General features: G+C 42.4%; 1 protein-coding gene across 4 annotated transcripts in view; it reads right to left on the minus strand.

Annotated features, from left to right (window-relative positions):
• Positions 1–22,233, minus strand: part of LOC124713151 (E3 ubiquitin-protein ligase CCNB1IP1-like) — a 212,690-nt gene that overhangs the window by 140,536 nt on the left and 49,921 nt on the right. The window contains exon 1 of one of the 4 annotated variants that reach the window (XM_047242928.1): positions 8,448–8,484. The exons of the other annotated variants lie outside the window; for them this stretch is intronic. The gene's annotated coding sequence lies outside the window, so the exon portion shown is untranslated. Of the gene's footprint in view, positions 1–8,447; positions 8,485–22,233 lie in introns of those variants that run through there. 4 annotated transcript variants of the gene reach the window in all.

The raw sequence follows: 22,233 nt of genomic DNA on the forward strand, positions 1-22,233 counted from the left end.
GCAAGATGACAAAGAATCAATATCCCTCGAGCATTATAGAACAGTGTGCAGATATATACTTGTACTCAGATTCTAACCATATGTGTTTCTTGTGTTAGTATTATTAGTAATTCATATCTGTTGTATACATGGAAGAAGCCTGGAGATGCTGACAGGTTTCAGATAGATTATATAATGGTAAGACAGAGATTTAGGAACCAGGTCTTAAATTGTAAGACATTTCCAGGGGTAGATGCGGACTCTGACCACAATCTATTGGTTATGAACTGTAGATTAAAACAGAAGAAACTGCAACAACATGGGAATTTAAGGAGATGGGACCTGGATAAACTGACAAAACCAGAGGTTGTACAGAGTTTCAGGGAGAGCATAAGGGAACAATTGACAGGAATGGGGGACAGAAATACAGTAGAAGAAGAATGGGTAGCTTTGAGAGATGAAGTAGTGAAGGCAGCAGAGAATCTAGTAGGTAAAAAGACGAGGGCTAGTAGAATCCCTTGGGTAACAGAAGAAATATTGAATTTAATTGATGAAAGGAGAAAATATAAAAATGCAGTAAATGAAGCAGGCAAAAAGGAATACAAACGTCTCAAAAATGAGAGCGACAGGAAATGCAAAATGGCTAAGCAGGGATGGCTAGAGGACAAATGTGAGGATGTAGAGGCTTATCTCAGTAGGGGTAAGATTGATACTGCCTACAGGAAAATTAAAGAGACCTTTCGAGAAAAGAGAACCACTTGTATGAATATCAACAGCTCAGATGGAAACCCATTTCTAAGCAAACAAGGGAAAGCAGAAAGGTGGAAGGAGTATATAGAGGGTCTATACAAGGGCGATGTACTTGAGGACAATATTATGGAAATGGAAGAGGATGTAGATGAAGATGGAATGGGAGATACGATACTACGTGAAGAGTTTGACAGGGCAATGAAAGACCTGAGTCGAAACAAGGCTCTGGGAGTAGATAACATTCCATTAGAACTACTGACGGCCTTGGTAGAGCCAGTCCTGACAAAACTCTACCATCTGGTGAGTAAGATGTACGAGACAGGCGAAATACCCTCAGACTTCAAGAAGAATATAATAATTCCAATCCCAAAGAAAGCAGGTGCTGACAGATGTGAAAATTACCGAACAATCAGTTTAATAAGTCACAGCGAGTTCTTTACAGACAAATGGGAAAAACTGGTAGAAGCCGACCTTGGGGAAGATCAGTTTGGATTCTGTAGAAATATTGGAAAACGGGAGGCAATACTGACCCTACGACTTATCTTACAAGCTAGATTAAGGAAAGGCAAACCTAAGTTTCTAGCATTTGTAGACTTAGAGAAAGCTTTTGACAATGTTGACTCTTTTAAATTCTGAAGTTGGCAGGGGTAAAATACGGGGAACAAAAGGCTATTTACAATTTGTACAGAAACCTGATGGCAGTTATAAGAGTTGAGGAGCATGAAAGGGAAGCAGTGGTTGGGAAGGGAGCGAGACAGGGTTGTAGCCTCTCCCCGATGTTATTCAATCTGTATATTGAGCAAGCAGTGCAGGAAAAAAAAGAAAAATTCGGAGTAGGTATTAAAATCCATGGAGAAGAAATAAAAACTTTGAGGTTTGCCGATGACATTGTAATTCTGTCAGAGACAGCATAGGACTTGGAAGAGCAGTTGAACAGAATGGACAGTGTCACGAAAGGAGGGTATAAGATGAACATCAACAAAAGCAAAACGAGGATAATGGAATGTAGTCGAATTAAGTCGGGTGATGCTGAGGGAACTAGATTAGGAAATGAGACACTTAAAGTAGTAAAGGAGTTTTGCTATTTGGGGAGCAAAATAACTGATGATGGTCGAGAGTATAAAATGTAGACTGGCAATGGCAAGGAAAGCATTTCTGAAGAAGAGAAATTTGTTAACATCGAGTATAGATTTAAGTGTCAGGAAGTCGTTTCTGAAAGTATTTGTATGGAGTGTAACCATGTATGGAAGTGAAACATGGACGATAAATAGTTTGGACAAGAAGAGAATAGAAGCTTTCGAAATGTGGTGCTACAGAAGAATGCTGAAGATTAGATGGGTAGATCATATAACTAATGAGGAGGTATTGAATAGGATTGGGGAGAAGAGAGGTTTGTGGCACAACTTGACTAGAAGAAGGGAGCGGTTGGTAGGACATGTTCTGAGGCATCAAGGGATCACCAATTTAATATTGGAGGGCAGCATGGAGGGTAAAAATTGTAGAGGGAGACCAAGAGATGAATACACTAAACAGATTCAAAAGGATGTAGGTTGCAGTAGGTACTGGGAGATGAAGAAGCTTGCACAGGATAGAGTAGCATGGAGAGCTGCAATAGAGTAGCATGGAGAGCTGCATCAAACCAGTCTCAGGACTGAAGACCACAACAACAACATCTGTAGTCCATCTAGAGTCAGTGTACTTTGCAGAAAATAAAGACCCCCGGGCATGTCTGAACACTGTGTTGCCAGTGATTCATCAGGCAAGCTGTGGAAGGATCAGCATAACCTTGGTTAACACCCTTTAGTTACTTTTTGTGATGTAGTGCAATAAAGATCATGTGGGACTGCCTGCTCACTTCGTTTTGCAGACCTATGAAGGAGGGAAGTTCATGACAACAATCTGCATGCTTCTAACCTCCACCTCCACCTTTCTACCCTGCCACTAACAGAATAAAATTTATCCCTTAATATGGTTCTACTGCCTTTAGATGTGGTACAAACATTTACTACTTATTCTTAACCCACTTCATTTTTCAATAAACATCAATTTTATACCATTAAAAAACTGTTTTTAATAACCTACAATTTTTCCACGCCTTGCAAAACCAAAACTATTAGTCCTAGAGAAAAGAAATGAACAGGAGCTTTTTGTAGGAAATTTAATATAATTTATTTCTGTAATGGGAAACATTTTCACTAGAAGCCACAGTTCTCGATATAGCCAAGAAAAACATGAAAAAGTTAACTTTTAGTGTCCCTCCAACCACAAGGTCACACCCTACCAGTCAGGATTTCTTGTACGTTATTCATCACATCTCCCCCTACCACTGTAAAAAAATTTGCAACTACAAGAATTTTTTTTCTTCTAATTTTCTTTTGTGGACTGGACTAGCCCTGGAAGGCAGGCATTTGAGATCAGGGTGGTGCCATCACTTTACCACTATAGCGTCCCCAGTGCCAAATTTTTATCATGTAGCCGTAAAATAATAATTTCTCTGTGTAGGTTTGGATTGCAAAGGAATAATTTATGACAGAATGATCTAAAGAGGCGACAAGATACGCTCTTTTGTTAATTTTTTAGTCTACTTCACTTCTTCTTTTGTCTTGAATGTGTCTAGAGGGACATCTTGCGTGTGCTGACAAATGTAAGCATATTTGTATGAGTTAAGCATATAATATACCGATTTAATATTATTGTGCACTTTTAATTTGTAAGAGGTGATCCCGATTTCATGTCCGCCTTCCTTGAATTAACCTGCATTCAAGTAATTTACAGTTCAACAATCGCAGCGGCCGATGCAGCCAACGACGCCATTACGTGGCGATATTAACTTATGAAAAATTAGCGGAAGCTGAAAACTCACCCGCTATTAGCATAATATTAATTTTTCTCCACAGCCGCCCGACGTTGCAGAAAATATTTAGCTTTAAGATTCTATTTTCAGTACCATAGCCGAGAGCCAGAGCCAGGACTCTGACTACAATACAATGGTTAATGGAAGTAAGAAAAATACTCTCGCGCGTGTGTGGGCCGCAATTTTAATTAATAACTAAAGATTTCTTGCTTTAAAGTGAACTGACTAGCCGAGGAAATTAATATGAAAAGTTTATTACATTGTTCAACTTAAATATCATTTTTATTAAGGCCCACCACGTAAGTCGGCAACAATCAAAAAATAATAATAACAATAATAATATATATATTAAATTACGACGGCCGACGGACGCGAGATTGGCGCCGCAACTTTGGGGCCCGATTAATATGATTCTATTGTACTGAATGTAATTATGTATGTGTCTAATTGTTGTAAAATATTAATGCTTGTATGAATTCTTTTACATGTGCAACAACAAAACCACACCCTGAGGAGATCTGGAGAGGAAAAAGTGTAGAAAAGAAAAAGGATTGCGAGAAAGAAAAATAAGTAAGGTAAGGCCTATTGTGCAAGCATCCTGTGTCGCTCTGTGCGGAATATCGAACCCATGTGCACATGAGATACCTTCGGTGTTTTGTGTATTTATGTGTTTATTTTTGGAGGGTATAATTATTCGTTTTGTTTATTTACATGTTTATTTTTGGAGGGGATAATTAATAGTGTGTGTATCAGTGTTAAAGATTCGTCAGTGGCTTAAAGTGAATTTAGTATGGGTAAGATAGGACAACCTAAAGCATCCGTACCAGAAGAACAAAATTTGGTTAATATGGAAATTGAGGATAATTTGCAAAACGTAAACGAATCCCAAGCCACCGCCTCGGATAACATAATTTCCGGAGCGGGGGGCGAGGATCTGTGGACGTGAATGACGCTCCACAGCAGAATGGGAATAGAGTAACAACTCCACTGCCTGGGCAGGGGGGCCAATCGAGTGCTAGATTAAGCGGGGTACCAGTATGCTCACCGATTGCAGACCCTTTGCAGAATTTCTGCGCAGGTTAGAAGAAAGAGATAGGGAAAGAGATCAGAAACTGGCTCCGATGCTCTATGAGCAAGAGCAACAAAGAGAACAAAAAGAAAGGGAAAAAGAAAGAATGTCAGAACAGAGGGAAAAACAAAGAGACGAAAAACTGGCTCAGATGCTACGTGAGCAAGAGCAGCGCAATGAAGCGAAACTAGATAGGATCCAAAACGAACTAGCCGAGATGCGGGACGCGTGCAAAAAAATATCCGATCTTGTGCAAAGCTTAGCCGGCGAAATGCAAACATTACAGATATCGCAGGCTAGGCTTGAAGATAATGTCCAGACTTTAACCAACCGCGTAGATAATGTGGAGATAGATGCACGGAAAAGTATTGACGCATATTTGGAAGTGCAAGCTCAAAAAGTAGAAAAAGAATTAAATGAATGGCTAGAAGTAAAGGATCGCGAGATATCTGCAAAGATTGAAAGCGACGTAAAAACAGCTGTAGAACAAGCGACTGCGGCCGCGAGTGTAAATATTGACGCTAGCGCTGCTGCACTACATGCCGAATTAGCACAGATCAAGTCCCGTGTGACAGCGGAGTTGCCAAATTGGCAACAGGAGGTTGCGCGAAGACTGTCTGCGTTGGAAAGCAATGTAAACAGTGGCGGACAGATCATGAATCCGACTCCGCATACTGATTACTGTAATAACGCTGACGGTATGCAGGGTGCGAGTGCGCAACCGCAACCTAATGCGAATTATGAGCACGAACAACATGTGATACCGTGCAGCGCACATCACGAAGTGATGAATGTCCCAGAATGTAGCAATCAGACGTGCAAAAAAGAGGACAATGTAATAAAACACAGGACATTCCAACCCTTCAATAGCGAAAAACGAAATGTCCACCCTGTTGTATTTATTAAGAGCTTCAGGAATGTGTTTCCCAGGACATGGACGGAAAGATAAAGAATACAGTTCGTGGTCTCCTTTATTCAAGGTGACGCGGCACTGTGGGCCACCGACGTGTCCGAAAAATGTCTAACGATGCAACAGTTTGAAGGTGCATTCTTGCAAAAATTCTGGTCCGATAGCATCCAAGAAAGACTACGAAAGGAGTTGTACAGTCCAGAAATGTACAATCCTAAGATGGGAACGTTACGCAAATATTTCGAAAAGTATATAAACAAAACCAGGTACTGGGACGAGCCAATGTCCGATCGTGACATAATCAGATTAATAAAAATGAAGTTGCCCAGTGAAATTAAAAGATATTTCATCAATGTGCCGGAATACGATATAGAACAATTCATGGAAATAGTGGATTTTGTTGACTTATTGATCGAAGATATGAAAACCGAAAACAAGTGGAACCACGCAGGCTGTAATCAACAAAAAGCCGATTACAATAGCAGCCACAGTAATGGTAGTGACTTAGTACCAAATGGTAACGGGAATAGGCAAGAGCACCGGCAACAGAATCGAGGCACAAACAATGGCAATGGTTATAACGGCAACAGTTATAATCGTCAAAATCGAAAGAGACATCATGATGGACGCATGAGTAATGGATATAATGGTAACGGCAATCCGCAATGGCGGAACAACCAAAACCAGTGGCGTGGTCATAACGAACCGACACCACAGTGGCAACAAAACACAGCGCCACAATGGAACGCCAACCCAGGTCCGTCACAGAACATGTCAGGAAGTTACAACCGACCACCACAAAACCAGAGCCATACACAATATCAAAATACACCATCGGGGAGGCAGGGCGGCCAACCCAACAGTAGCAACAACAACAACCAGAACCACAATGTGAGGTTAGTGGAAGTGACAGACAACTGTCAACCCACTAATGCTCATCCGTTAAACTAAAGACAGCCACAATACGCTCTCCGTTGTTGGCTGCAGGATGGTGTAGTGAGGGCACATTCACGGATGACAGCCATAAACTTTGTATGCTGAGATACAATGAAGGAACAAAAATAGAATAGGAACTTGTAGACATACCGCAGAAGTGTAACCGAACCGACAAAAGTGTTGTGCAGGCTATATTGCAAGCAGATATGTACGGAGCACCAATACAGATAATAGTCGATACCGGTGCGTCAACCAATGTCATGAGTGCAAATTTTTACAAGTACTTGAGTCAAAATAATAGAATACCCGTATTGCCAGTAAAGAATTGTCGTGTAACAGGTGCAATAGGTGCACAATCTCATATCATAAAGCACCAGGTGCAAGTCGAGTTTACGGTAGGAAATGAAGCAACGAAAAGCTCGTTCCTAGTAGTTAAGGGATTAGGTGTTGCTTGCATCCTGGGGATGGAATTTTTATGCCAGAGGGATGCAAAAATCGACCTCTTGTGCGGGGAAGTAAGCCTTATGAATGAGGATAGACGTGTAATTTTGCCATTGTTGAGGCCACGGGAAGTGCACGGTAAATATTGCCGGAACTTTCAAATGAGATTCGAAGGAATACAGGTAATGAATTTATATTCTGACTTAAGTACAAGACAAGCATATTATAAAGAATTTATTACTGAAGATAAAGAGGAAAAAAGGAAACTGATAGCCATGAAAGTCAGAGAGTCAGAACATTTGACTGAAGCACAACAAAACGAATTGACTCAGCTACTTACAGATTATGAGAATGTGTTTTCGAAAAAACATCGAAGTGGTACCTCACAATACTTTCTGTCACGCAAACTACACCATTCCGTGGTCAAATAAGGAGGCAGTTACAAAGGAAATAAGAAAAAATACTTACAAAGACTTAAAGAAGTTCGCTCAGTAGAGCAACTTTTACATATGTGAATAATAGGTTAAGTTTATAGTGTATTTTTTTGTGTGTAAATGTTAAGATTTTAGTGTAACATTTAAAGACAATGAGGCACACAAGATTAGTGCGATTCAATTTTGTACATGTTAAGGAATAATAGTATTTTTAAACAATTGCATTTTGAAAAAAAATGAACGTAGATTTAAGAATATTTTAAAAATTTCATGTTGAAAAATGCTAAAAAAAATATTTTAAAAAATTTCAATAGCATGTAATGATGACAGAATTTTTCATTAGCGTGTCATGAATATTTTTGAACTGTAGTAGTAATGCAACTTATGAAATTCAATATTATAGTGTATATGTTGTTCCATGTATTTATGTCTATACCGATCTTGAAATATGCTCAATCATACTTTACTAAACAACATGAGTGCAGGGTGTACATCACCCAAGGTACCTCATGTGTTGTGGACGAGGTACAAAGCAAATTAGCAAATGCGACTACCGCTAAGCACTGTTAAAATATGTTGCCATCTCCTAAGGCAGAGATTTGCACGAATTTGTAGGGTAAACAAAAGTCACAAATCTAACATTAATCTAGGAACTTGCACGCTAGGCCTAGATTATAAAATGTATACAATAATGCGAGAGGCAAAGTTTTGTAAAGTCGAGCCTGGCTCTGGAGGGCAAGTACGCAATGAGTAGGCAGACATGACATGGGGACTTACCTCAGATGAGACGGAAATGCAATTGTATAGTCAAAAAAATCTGAAGGCAAGTACGACTCTAAGTGGAAAATGAAAAGAGATAATTAGTGCGAGAGACTGGTAAAATCCAGCACGAGCCAAAATCCAGTTCAGACTGAATGAAATACATTAGTGTTTGTGAACTAATCGAAACAGTTACTTTAAACAGTGTGAAAAACTGTGAAGGTGAAACTATGATACGGACAGTGAAGTGCTAGTATTGAACAGCGACCGCAGAAACGGCAAATGTTTGTGCTAAGCTCGTATTGGGACACTCACCAGTGCCTGCGAGTGCGGCGAAAACATAAATAATTGTGTCAAGACAAAAACTGACGTGTAATGGAAACAGTATTGCATCAAAACTGCATTCACGGGAGAAGGTCCATGTCATGTTTTCTGCAAGACAGTGCTAGCTTGACACTCGGAAACTGGCGAAAACTTAACAACAACTGCCGCACTAATAAATGCTCCTTTCCCACTAGCGTAACCATCTGCAGCGGGAAACAAATATTACGTTGGTTGTGTGTATGTTTCATGTACTACGTCGGAGATGCGTAGCAGAGCTGACTCCTGCCAACAAGAGCGGGGGGCGAATATCATCCCACTCCGCCACACCCGGGCGAGACAGAAGCGCATCGCCAACGGTGCAGCCGATCAGCTGATTCTGACGTTCCGCGACGGCGAGAGACGCTGGCGTCGAGCGGGCGTTGACCTCTCCGCAGCCGCCGCGACCGCCGAGCATCGAACACACCAACCGACGCCGTCGCGAGCTAAACGTCGCGGCGTAGATCATCAACGACACCGCAATCAATTGTTATAATGACCTCATTTCTTTGCGTAGTGCAACAAAACATTATTTGTAATGTATGCACATCCTGTACTCCAATGACATCCCAGAAACGTTTAAGTGAAAGTGACCCAAGTAGTTAGTCTGTCGCTCCGCCTAGGTTTTCCCCAGGTTTCCCTACGGCCGCGCCAAATGGGGAGCGAACAGTTGACACCCCTGGGACTTCAAGTTTATGGACTAACTCGCGATTGTATACCTTTGAACACTGCAAAAGTTGCAACCCTAAGAAGAAGCAGCCAAAATAAAACTAGTTGTATTCTATGTCCTTTTGTACATGACTGCATACGTAACCAATTGTATATTATATTGTTATGTAGATAACTTCATCTATATTACACTTTGTGCGCAACACACCTCAGTAATTTAACGATTTAAATATACAATGTGACATATATAGACTGTGAAAGAAAAATCTGCGTGTGGACATTGTGGACATGAAAGTGGAAATATTTATGTCAAAAAACACGAACATTTTTTATGACATAAACATTTCGGGGGGCAATATAGCGTCCCCAGTGCCAAATTTTTATCATGTAGCCGTAAAATAATAATTTCTCTGTGTAGGTTTGGATTGCAAAGGAATAATTTATGACAGAATGATCTAAAGAGGCGACAAGATACGCTCTTTTGTTAATTTTTTAGTCTACTTCACTTCTTCTTTTGTCTTGAATGTGTCTAGAGGGACATCTTGCGTGTGCTGACAAATGTAAGCATATTTGTATGAGTTAAGCATATAATATACCGATTTAATATTATTGTGCACTTTTAATTTGTAAGAGGTGATCCCGATTTCATGTCCGCCTTCCTTGAATTAACCTGCATTCAAGTAATTTACAGTTCAACAATCGCAGCGGCCGATGCAGCCAACGACGCCATTACGTGGCGATATTAACTTATGAAAAATTAGCGGAAGCTGAAAACTCGCCCGCTATTAGCATAATATTAATTTTTCTCCACAGCCGCCCGACGTTGCAGAAAATATTTAGCTTTAAGATTCTATTTTCAGTACCATAGCCGAGAGCCAGAGCCAGGACTCTGACTACAATACAATGGTTAATGGAGGTAAGAAAAATACTCTCGCGCGTGTGTGGGCCGCAATTTTAATTAATAACTAAAGATTTCTTGCTTTAAAGTGAACTGACTAGCCGAGGAAATTAATATGAAAAGTTTATTACATTGTTCAACTTAAATATCATTTTTATTAAGGCCCACCACGTAAGTCGGCAACAATCAAAAAATAATAATAACAATAATAATATATATATTAAATTACGACGGCCGACGGACGCGAGACCACCTACACCTGGGTGGGCTTACTGATGCTGTATGCCCCTGCTTGCAAGGGCAGACACCATTGCTGAGGGTTGTCTTCCATTATAAGAATCATAGTGGGACTCCGTGCCTACTGACATATCATGCCCTGAGTTGTAGGGCTGTGCCCAGACAGTACACATGCTGCTGCAGACTCTGCGTGCCACCATTAGCGCCTACCTGCTGACATCATGCCAGTCACTGGCTGCCTGTTGCATTAGTGTCACCACGCTCACTGTGTCAACATATGCTCAGTTGTGGAGGTGGTGACGGGGGGAGGGGGGGGGGGATGCAGAGGGGAACATTGCCATTGTAGAGTGTAGCAATTAGAGTTGTAGCCTTTGTGTGCCAGTAAAATGTATGACTATTAATCATGTTTCCTTGAGCAACCATCGGTCATCTTCACGATGACAACCCACTGTCTCAACTCAACCATGGCACTGTAGAGCCCATCCATCCCGGGCCTCTACATTTTGGTGTCAGAGGCATCAACTGTCACTGCGACAGACATCTGCAGCTGGACCAGCATCATGTTGCAGCCAACCATAGCTGTTAGATCAAGAGTTACAGTGGGATGAATTGACAAACTTGTTTTGTTTCTCTTCTCCTATTTCTGTGTGCAGTTAAGACGGGTTCAAGTGAGGACTGTCATCATAACAAAAAAGCAACATTTACATGGCCAGAGAAACCAGCTGATTTGTCATATTTTTGTGGCAATACCAGGAAGCACTATTTGGAGCCAATAATGTGCTTGCAGTGCAGTCTATTAGGCATTAGTGGAGTGTTTCACATGCCACCACTATGGCCATACTCCCAGGAAAGATATCAAGTCAAAGTGGCTCATGATTAAGCTGAAAGTCCATATTCTAAGCTTGTGAGTATTTAAGATATTATTTGTCGAGGTATTGTTGTTCTTAGTCTACTTGACTGTGTATTGTGGATACAGTTAAAGGTTCCACAAAGACAGAGTCCATGATGCAGGAGGCGATTCAGTCATTAACAAGTCAGGTAGAGCAACTGTCAGCAGATTACAATGAGATGCATAAATAAATGGTTGCTATGGAGGCCAATAGCTCATCATCCACTTTGGCTACTACACTTTTGGATTCAGCTGTTACTAGCTTGATGATTTCCTTTCTGGCAAACCAAATGATGATGTATTGTCTTTCCTGGATGATCTGGAAGCAGTAGCAAAGATGTGAGTTTTGGACAGATGATCAGCTTTTGCAAATAGCTAGGTTGCGATTAACAGGGGAGGCAAAAGCATTTGTTTTATATAAGGAAGAGTTGAGAAACCCACAAACATATGAGCATTTAAAACAAGTTCTCCTGCAATGCTATAAGAAGCAGAATAGCATGAGAATTTTCTGGGAGCAATTGAGTGGGGTGTTAAAAGAGCACAATAAGTCAGTTGAAAGTTTCACTGATAGGATATGGAAAGTAAATGTACCTACAGGTAGACCCTGTTATACACGGATTAGTTATCTGCATTTTCGTGCACACACACGAGTTTTGTTTTAAGTTCAGTGCAGCCATCTGTTAACAGAACATGGAAGCAGCAATGCTTTAGTGAATTTGAACGTTCATCTTCTGTCATTAATAAATCAGGTAGCATCTGTCACGTCTGTCAAGATGAGAATTTTCAGTTCGTTTCAGTAGAGTTCTGAAGTTACACTGGACAGATTCTGTGTTTAAAATGTTAGGTAAAGGAAAAGAAAGTGTGCCTGCTCAGAGGAAGAAACATGTACAAAGGTCCTTTTCATTAGAAACAAAGTTACAAGTTTTGGATTGCTACGAGAAATGTGAGCATATCGTTGACATTCAGCGTGCTTTGGGGCTTATTGAATCCACTGTGAGAAATATTTATGACTAAGCAGAATCAATTCAAAGAATTGTTCAATCTTCAAGTAACTAAAATGTGACCATATCTTCCTCTGAGGTGATGGAAATAATGGAAAAAGTGCCAAGCCATAGGACTGAGCACCACAACCAACCACACATACCTCTAGCTGGAGCGGCTATTCAAGCTAAAGCCAAGAGCTTATATGTAGATTTAACAAACGAAGAGGACGATACAGCACCTTTCTCGGATAGCTCAGGTTGGTTTGATCCCTTCAGACATCGCTAAGGAATTTAAAAAGAGGTTTAAAGAAATTATCACAGAATAATTCTATAACTGAAGAAACAGGTTTATTTTGGAAATAATTGCTTAGCTGCACATCCATGTCTATTGAAGAAAAAACAGCACCTGGATTTAAGGCTACCAAGGTCTAATGCACACTTCTTTTCCATGGAAATGGTGCAACGGCTTGAAAATTAAAGCCTATTGTGATATAAAAATACTCTAAACCCGTCCGAACAGATCTCAGAAGACCCTAATGGTACAAAGAATCTGCCATGTCATCTTCAGTCTATAGGTGTCACTAGATGCAGATATGGAGGGGTGTTTGGTCAGCACTACGACCATTGATATTTTTAAAAACATTGGGAATCCAATATATCAAAATTTTTAAAAATATCATTATTGACCATTGATAAAAGAGTATCAATATATCAATGAAAAAAATATCAATGTACTGGCCTATAAAAATATCAGCTACACATTATAATACAATGCCAGTTTTAGAGCTGTATGTTTAAGTATTGATTTATTATTAGCTATTCTGCTCATCAACAAGCTAGCAGGCTGCCTATCCCCCTCAGAGCAGGAATTGAAAGGTAAACGAGGCACATTCATGCTCAGCGATAACCGCTTTGCTAACAATGGTAACTGCATGTGAGTGGCACAATAAAAGGTGTCTGTTCAAACGGTTCAAATGACTCTGAGCACTATGGGACTTAACATCTGAGGTCATTAGTCCCCTAGACTTAGAACTACTTAAACCTAACTAACCTAAGGACAGCACAAACATCCATGCCCGAGGCAGGATTCGAACCTGCGACCGTAGCAGCAGCGCAATTCCAGACTAACGCGCCTAGAACCGCTCGGCCACAACGGCTGACAAAAGGTGTCTGTCATTCAGTTTCTTCACGTATCAGATTTGTCCAAAACACTTCATGCTGACTTCCCCGTTTTTTCATTTCTGCCAACACCAGCAACCTAGCAGTTGTAGTGTCAAAATTGCATGATGAAGTTGAACACTACTGTTCCTGTTGGTAGCACCGAGCACCGATTACATCAGCATTTCCCCTCACATGTCTCCACCCACCGTAAAAACCAGTCTTGTCACTTAGATTTTTGTTCATCATTTTCAGAAAGTGCTTTTGAAGAATGCTGACGTGCATTTGCATTAATTTTTTTTTTAACATATCATGTGTTCTATTTCTTCACATTGGGAATGCTGTTATTCCAATCACAACACTCCGTGCAGTCAGACTTCTTTGTGTCACCTATACTTGCTTCACACAAAGAGAAAGACTGGGTGTGATGAAAGCTCAAAAAGTAGTAAGATTCCTTCACACAGTGAAAGTAAAATTATGTTCTACTACAAATTCAAAAGAACAATTTCAAATATTTACCAAAAATTGCAAAAAATATAATACAGAATAAAAATATCAGTCCTTGATGTTGTCATTTCGGTATTGATATATCGTGGAAAAGAATATTGCCAACATATATCACCATTTTTTGGGAAAAATACCAATATATTGAAATTTTATCAACAGCTCTAGTCAACGTATCGCTCTGTTGGCCATTGTCAGTTTTCGTGACCGCAGCTGCTACTTCTCAACCAACTAGCTATTCAATTTGCTCACTAAGGCTGAGTGCACCCCACTTGCCAACAGCATCCAGCAGACCAGATGGTCAGCCATCCAAATACTGACCAAGCCCAATAGCATTTAACTTTGGTGAACTGACGGGAACTGGTGTTACCAGTGCACCAAGGCCATTGGCCCCCTTATGATCTATATCTCTTAAAATCCTAGGGAACCAAAGCGCTGTGACAAGAGCAGGTAGGTTAAATGATTGGATGGTTAAAAGGACCAAACTATGAGGCCATCAGTCCACTTTTCTTCAAACAGACATGTGTGTATGACTGTAGAGCAGAGACAGCCTACAATGCAAAACCTAGGGAAAGAATCCCCACGGCCTACAAAAGGTCAACAAGGCTCAGATAAGGGACAAAAAGAAGAAAGAGAGACAGAGGAAGAAAGGCAGGCAAGATACCCCATCTAAGGAGCAGCCGGAAGCCCCTGAAAGCAGAGTGCAATGAGGGTACATACACCCACAGCCCTGCCACTTACCAGAGGTACTCCACTCAGAAATTCCCTTGGAAAAATTAACAACACAGACAGGGAAAAAGGAGCACAGAGAGACAAAAGATGAACAAGTCTAACAGACGATGCAAGAGGCAGGACAAAAGTAAAAGAGCTGGTAGGGTGAGGACTATGGTGGAACACCAAGCCCATACAGCCGCAACCCAGTTTGGGCATAGGAGGAAACAGAGTGTTCTGCCAACCCCGCAATGGGGCAATGAGGGTAAGAGTGTGGTAAGAGCCCACTTCATGAATAAAATGTGAAACTAAGTCAACCATTGAGGCATCATCTCCTAACACCAGAGATAGTGAATCAGGGAGATTAAGAGTCCGCAGCAGGGTGGCTAGGTTGCGAGAGTCCAGCAAAATGTGGATCACTATAAAACAGGAGCCACAACGACAATTGGATGGGTCCTCGCAACATAGGAGATGACCATGAGTCAGCCAAGTATGGCCAATGCAGGCCCGTCTAAGGATGGTAGAGTCCTTGCGAGATGCCTGCATGGAGAACCTCCACAGATTCATAGTCTCATTTATCACCAATAGTTTGTTTGGTGAAGATAGAGTGAGCCATTCCATATTCCAGTCACCTAAAACTTGACAAGTAATACCAATCAGAGGTCTGTCTCCAGAATACTGATCTCAAGAGTCAGTTCATGTTAGCCAGTCTGGTCAGGCTATCAGCGAGTTCATTCCCCAGGATCCCGACGTGGCCAAGGGTTCAGATAAAGGTCACTGAGCATACACACTGTTCAAGGTCATACAAGGAATCCTGGATAGCAATGACAAAGGAATGGTGAGGGCAGCAATGGTCAAAAGCTTGCAAACTGCTCAAGGAGTCGCTGCAGATGAGAAAGGACTCACCAGTGCAGTTACAGAGACACTCAAGACCTCAAGAGGTGGCTACCAACTGCACAGTGAAAATACTACAGCCATCCGGCTAGTATTGCAGTTCAGTATGACCCATGCGAGTACAAGCAAAGCCCACATGACCAGCAACCATCGAGCGGTCAGTGTAGACTACTTCTGAACTCCTAGATGCACCAAGGATGGAGAGAAATTGGCGGCATTGGGCCTCAGGATGAACTGAGTCCTTTGGACCTCATGATAGGTCAAGAGGAAGCTGTGGCCGACAGATGTGCCACAGAGATGTACATGAGTGGGTCTAAAGGGGAGGTGGAAGAGGTAACAATGGAAGTTCAGAGAGGATAGACCAGATGTGGATTGCAATCATAATCCCTGATCTGAGGGATCTGAGCCGCTGTTGCAGGGACTGGATTACTGTGTTTGCAAAAATGGTAATTCGAATGCTTAGGGGAGCTCCGAATGTGGGTAGCATAATTGACAAGCTGTTGTTGGCACCTGACCCGCAATAGAGGGATTCCAGGCTCCACGAATAACCTCTTCACAGGGATAGTTCAAAAGGCTCCTGTTGCAAGTCAAATCCCACAATGGTGTATTGGATCAAGTATCTTCAGTGCTGAGGATGATGCCGAACCGTATGCCAGACTCTCATAATCAAGACGGCATTGTATCAGGGCTTTGTAAAGCTGCGGAAGGGTAGTGCAATCTGTGCCCTAGCTGGTGTTACTCAGGCAGCAGAGTGTATTAAGGTGCAGCCAGCTGCTGGCTAAGATGGGGAACCCCATCAACCAACAATAGAAGACCAGTCCTAAGAAATGATAAGTCTGTCCTCACCACATTGAGTTGTTAGTCATCGAGGTAACATTCTGGTTTGGAAGAAGGGTATGACATCGACAGAAAAGCGTAACCCGAGTCTTGGCGGCTGAAAACCAAAAGTCATGGATAAGGTCTCATGCCTTCCAGAAGGGTCGTCGAGCAGATGCGCAAAACTATAGACCTATATCTCCGACAGGGATCTGTTGTAGAATTTTAGAACATGTTTTTTGCTCACGTATCATGTCGTTTATGGAAACCCAGAATCTACTCTGTAGGAATCAACATGGATTTCCGAAACAGCGATCATGTGAGACCCAACTCACTTTAGTTGTTCACGAGACCCAGAAAATATTAGATACAGGCTCCCAGGTAGATGTCATTTTCCTTGACTTCCGGAAGGCGTTCAATACAGTTCCGCACTGTCGCCTGATAAACAAATTAAGAGCCTACAGAGTATCAGACCAGCTGTGTGGCTGGATTGAAGAGTTTTTAGCAAACAGAACACAGCATGTTGTTCTCAATGGAGAGACGTCTACAGACATTAAAGTAACCTCTGGCGTGCCACAGGGGAGTGTTATGGGACCATTGCTTTTCACAATATATATAAATGACCTAGTAGATAGTGTCAGAAGTTCCATGCGGCTTTTTGCGGAAGATGCTGTAGTATATAGAGAAGTTGTAGCATTAGAAAATTGTAGCGGATGCAGGAAGATCTGCATCGGATAGGCACTTGGTGCAGGAAATGGCAACTGACCCTTAACAAAGACAAATGTAATGTATTGCGAATACATAGAAAAAAGGATCCTTTATTGTATGATTAGTTGATAGCGGAACAAACACTGGTAGCAGTTACCTCTGTAAAATATCTGGGAGTATGCGTGCAGAACAATTTGAAGTGGAATGAACATATAAAGTTAATTGTTGGTAAGGTGGGTACCGGGTTGAGATTCATTGGGAGAGTCCTTAGAAAATGTAGTCCGTCAACAAAGCAGATGGCTTACAAAACACTCGTTCGACCTATACTTGAGTATTGCTCATCAGTGTGGGATCCGTACCAGGTCGGGCTGACGGAGGAGATAGATAAGATCCAGGGAAGAGTGGCACGCTTTGCCACAGGGTTATTTGGTAAGCGTGATAGTGTTACGGAGATGTTTAGCAAACTCAAGTGGCAGACTCTGCAAGAGAGGCGCTCTGCATCGCAGGGTAGCTTGCTGTCTAGGTTTCGAGAGGGTGAGTTTCTGGGTGAGGTATCGAATATATTGCTTCCCCCTACTTATACCTCCCGAGGAGATCACGAATTTAAAATTAGAGAGATTCGAGCGTGCACGGAGGCTTTCCGGCAGTCGTTCTTCCCGCAAACCGTACGCGACTGGAACAGGAAAGGGAGGTAATGACAGTGGCACGTAAAGTGCCCTCCGCCACACACCGTTGGGTGGCTTGCGGAGTATAAATGTAGATGTAGATTAGATGTAGATGCACCTTTCGTATGGTACCTTGCAGCTGATGTTGTGCGACACCCACACTAGAGGAACAATAGCAGAGGCAAAAGCCATCAGCATACAAGGAGGACAATATTGAGGATCCACAGCTACTAGAAAGAGATTGGCATTCAGTACAGAGCCCTGTGGGACTCCATTCTCTTGGATATGGGGGTGGGGGGTATTGTGGGAAGCACCGACTCAAATCAGGAACACACAGTGTGACAGGAAGTTCTGGATGAAAATCAGGAGAGAACCCCACAGACCCCACTCATGTAAGGTAGCAAGGATGTGGTGTCATCTTTTGTGAGTCGAAGAAGACGGATATAAGGTGTTGACGTCGACCAAAAACTATTTGGATGGCAGCCAGGTAAACCAGAATATCAGTAGTGGAATGGCCTTGGCAAAAACCACCTTGGGATGGAACCAGAAGACTCACGCAGCCAACACAGCTGCTGGCTCGCCGTGCATTCAAGCAACTTACAGAGAACATTGATGAGACTTATTGGGCAAAACTCTCCATCTCTAGAGGGTGCTTACACAGTTTCAGCACTGGGACAATGATGCTTTCTCGCCATTGTGATGGGAACTCACGCTTGCTCCAGATGCAGTTAAAGATGGCAAAAATATGACACTGACAAACCACTGGTAGGTGCTTGATCATTTGGTTGTGGATGTGGTCTGGCCCTGGAATTGTATCTGGACAGAGGGTTAGGGCACTGACGAATTCCTATTTGCTGAACGGAGCATTATATGGCTGCATGTGGTGTGTAGTAACAGATAATTGCTTTCAGTCCACTCACTGTTTTATAGCATGAAAGGCAGGTTGATAATTCTCAGACGCTGAGGCTTGTGCATAGTGCTCAAGGAGAGGTGTGCGAAGGAGGGGGACATGGTCAAATGGTTGAAACATATTGTTCCCAACATTTATTAGGTGGTGGACCCACATACGAAGCCATTTAAAGGCAACAACGTGCCCCATTGTTGGATGCTGCATATGGCATTGGAGAGCCCACCTGTGATTTCTAATGGCCTTGGCAATTTCTGAGGTCTACCAAGGAACTGTCTTCCAAATGGCGGATCTCACAGAACAGGGCATCACTCAGTCAGCTGCCGACAGAATGACTGCTGTTGGACTCTGGGCAGCCATGTCAATACCTCCACGTGGGGGGAGTGGAGTGGAGGTGGACGTGAAAGCATCCTAGTCGCTGTTGTTGAGGGCCCACCTTGATGGGCACCCAGGGCAACATCGCTAAGAGAGGGACAGGAAAATGGGGGAATAATCTTCGTTGCTGTAATTTTCCATTTGCTGCACAGCTGAAATGGGTCAGGGATGAAACTTCCTGGCAGATTAAAACTGTGTGACGGATCGAGGCTCGAACTCAGGACCTTTGCCTTGTGCGGGCAAGGGCTACCATCTGAGCGACCCAAGCAAGACTCACAACCCGTCTCCACAGCTTCAATTCTGCCAGTACCTCGTACTGTCAGTGCACACTCCGCTGCAGAGTAAAAATCTCATTCTGGGTCAGGGGTGTCCTAATCTTGGCAGTGCTACACCTCTTCACTGCAGGTGGGGTAGTGGCACAGGTGGACTAGCAACTGGAAAGTGGAGTGTTATTCATCAGGGAAGAAGATGTTATCTACATCAGTAATCACTGCACACTAAGGCTGACATGCAATACATGGGAAATGAGGAATGAAGTGTGCAGGTTGGAGGAGGCATTTTCAAAATTACACTGAGAGGCAGAGAGGAAAGGAGTGTTCTGAGGATGGGGAAAGGCATGCTGTTGTGTCAACGGAAGAATTCCACCATTGTTAGAAGTAACAGGTTGCAATATGCACAACTTGAGTGATCCAGACTTGTGAAGACACATGTGAAATTCAATTATTTTTGTGTGAGACGGACAGCCAGGGATACCCATGGGACATCCTGGAGCCACAAACCTGTTTTCAACAAACAGGGCTACATGTGGTCAATTGCTATGAGCACAGAAGACTAAGAGGGGCAAAGTGACTGGAACTGCACAACGTGGGTTGCTGATGAACAGGACAACTTGTGACATAGGGGGCTGACATTTTACCATCCAGCTATTGTTGTGGGGATTCCCTGCATGAAAACAACTCAGCCACTGTTGTACTGGCTAGATATACCACTAGGGATACTCCCAGCAAGAAACCAGAGTGACGTTATGTCTATAATACTGTAGAAGCTGAACTCATTTTCTCCCTGAATCAAATCGTAGCAACCTGGGAGGGTCATATTTCTTTGAAACAGATGCTTCAGCACTTGCAGCAGTACCAGGATAAACAAAGTCATATGCTCATGACTATGAGTGTTTTGATATCTGGCACCATAATAACTCTGGCTCTGTTCTATGCAACTTTCATCTACCTTGAGCTGCCCACCTGTTTGATCCCTGGTGCACCAGCTACCAGTAGACTGGACCACCTGTTGAGCACACGGTACAATTAAGTGAAAAACAAAGTGCCAATTGGAAAGTTAAAAAAATTTTCTGCTATTATCTGTAGTTGTTCTATATTTGTTGGTGATGGTATTAGAGTGTTTGTCATGTCACATAAACATTTACTGTGACTGATTGTATGAATTTGCTTCTCAGTAACTGGAGTGATACAGATTCTTTTCTTGTGCTGTAATTCACTGATGAGACTAATGACATAGTGCCGTAATTGATTTTATGTGTGATGGTTAACAAGGGATGTGAATGATTTAAGGCACGTTAAAGATTTTCCAGTGGTTATGTGGAGTAGTAGAAGTCAGTGTTAACAGTTGTATTCCATTCTATGTAATTTTGTGGAGAATTTATTAAGCCAAATTATTGATAAAGAGTTATTAAGGTTTGACCAATGAGAGTGGAAAATTTGATAATACTACCCTTTTAGTTTATAAGTGGTCATATAAAGAAGTTACCAGTAGTGTGTAAATGAAAAGCCAGTGGGCTGAAGTCACATGTTTAGTACTCTGTCAGTGAAACTTCTGGTTTAAACAGACTAATCTTCAGAAAAATGTGCTGTGCACGATTATCAATGTGGGAATGTATATTGAGACTTTTCAGAATGACCATGACATAAACCCAGAGATGGGTAAGACAAAGAGGGGAACTGCGTAGTGCCATCACTATTTTTTGAGGTACTTAGTGAAACAGTGGCATTGCCACAGCTGTTGCAAAAGGCCCAAGGAAGCAAGCAACCACAGGCATGGCCAATACACTATTATCTCAGATGCAGTACTGAAATAGTTGATGTCCACACAGCACTCCTAGCCAGGGGCCAGAAGCTCAATAACATTGGTACAGCAAATGGCAAAGCATAACAGCATTGGCTGGGCGGTTACGACATCTCACAGCTGCAGGCTTTTTCTCGTGTACATGGTTGGAAGCAGTGCTTCAGCAAAACAAGAAGATGCCAAAGTTCTAGAAATATCCTCATTTTTAGCCAAAGACATCTCAGTCTGGCAGCACCATCTATGAGGAGAGAACTACACCAGGCGACATGTTTCTGCAAACAGCCACCACAAGACCTAGTCTCTCCATCATTGACAGGCCTGCTGTGGACTTGGCACATTCTAGCTGGTGGGCCATCTCCAGGCACAACCAGCTGCTTTACCACCTACAGCATACCTTCACGTGTAAGGGCAAACACCATTGCTGAAGGCTGTATAAAGCTACAAAAATCACAGTGGGACACCGCACCTACCGCCATATCATGACCTGAGTTGCAGAGCTGTGCCCAGATGGTACACATGCTCCTGTGGGCTCCGCATTGTCAGCATTCTTGCTCAGCTGCTGACGCCAAGCTGGCCACTGGCCACTGTGACGTTGGCACTGCTGCACTCACTGCTGTCAGGGGCCAACTGGGTGAGGTGGGCGGAATGGCAGGTTGCTGCCACAGAGCATCACTGCAAGAGTTGTAATTTGTGTCCTAATAAAAGTGTATGACTATTAATTATGTTTCCTTGAGCACCCACTGGTCATTATTCTGATTATTGCCCACTGCCTCAACTCAACCCTGCCACCATGGAGCTCATCCACACTGGGCGTCTACAAATGCAAAGAAAACCAAAGAGAACAACACTGTTCAAGGCTTAATTAATACTGTGACCCACAACCTTGGTGTACGGGAAATAAGGAGAGAGAGAGCAAAACTACTGTGGCTATGTCATCCCACCAGAATTTTATTGTACCCCCAACTTCCATTTACATAAAATTGTATCTATAGCTAGGTCTCAAACGTCTTTTCTCAGAGCTAAAAAACGAAGTCACACACACACACACACACACACACACACACACACAGAGCAAGAGAGAAAGACAGAAAGAGAGAGAGAAAATTGTATCTATAGCTAGGTCTCAAACATCTTTTCTCAGAGCTAAAAAACGAAGTCACACACACACAGAGCAAGAGAGAAAGACAGAAAGAGAGAGAGAGATTGATAGGAGTGAGGCCTGCTGTGCCAGGTGGAGTGGATGAAAGG

This window comes from Schistocerca piceifrons, chromosome 1 (genome assembly GCF_021461385.2).
Source record: "Schistocerca piceifrons isolate TAMUIC-IGC-003096 chromosome 1, iqSchPice1.1, whole genome shotgun sequence".
Classification (NCBI taxonomy): Eukaryota; Metazoa; Arthropoda; class Insecta; order Orthoptera; family Acrididae; genus Schistocerca; species Schistocerca piceifrons.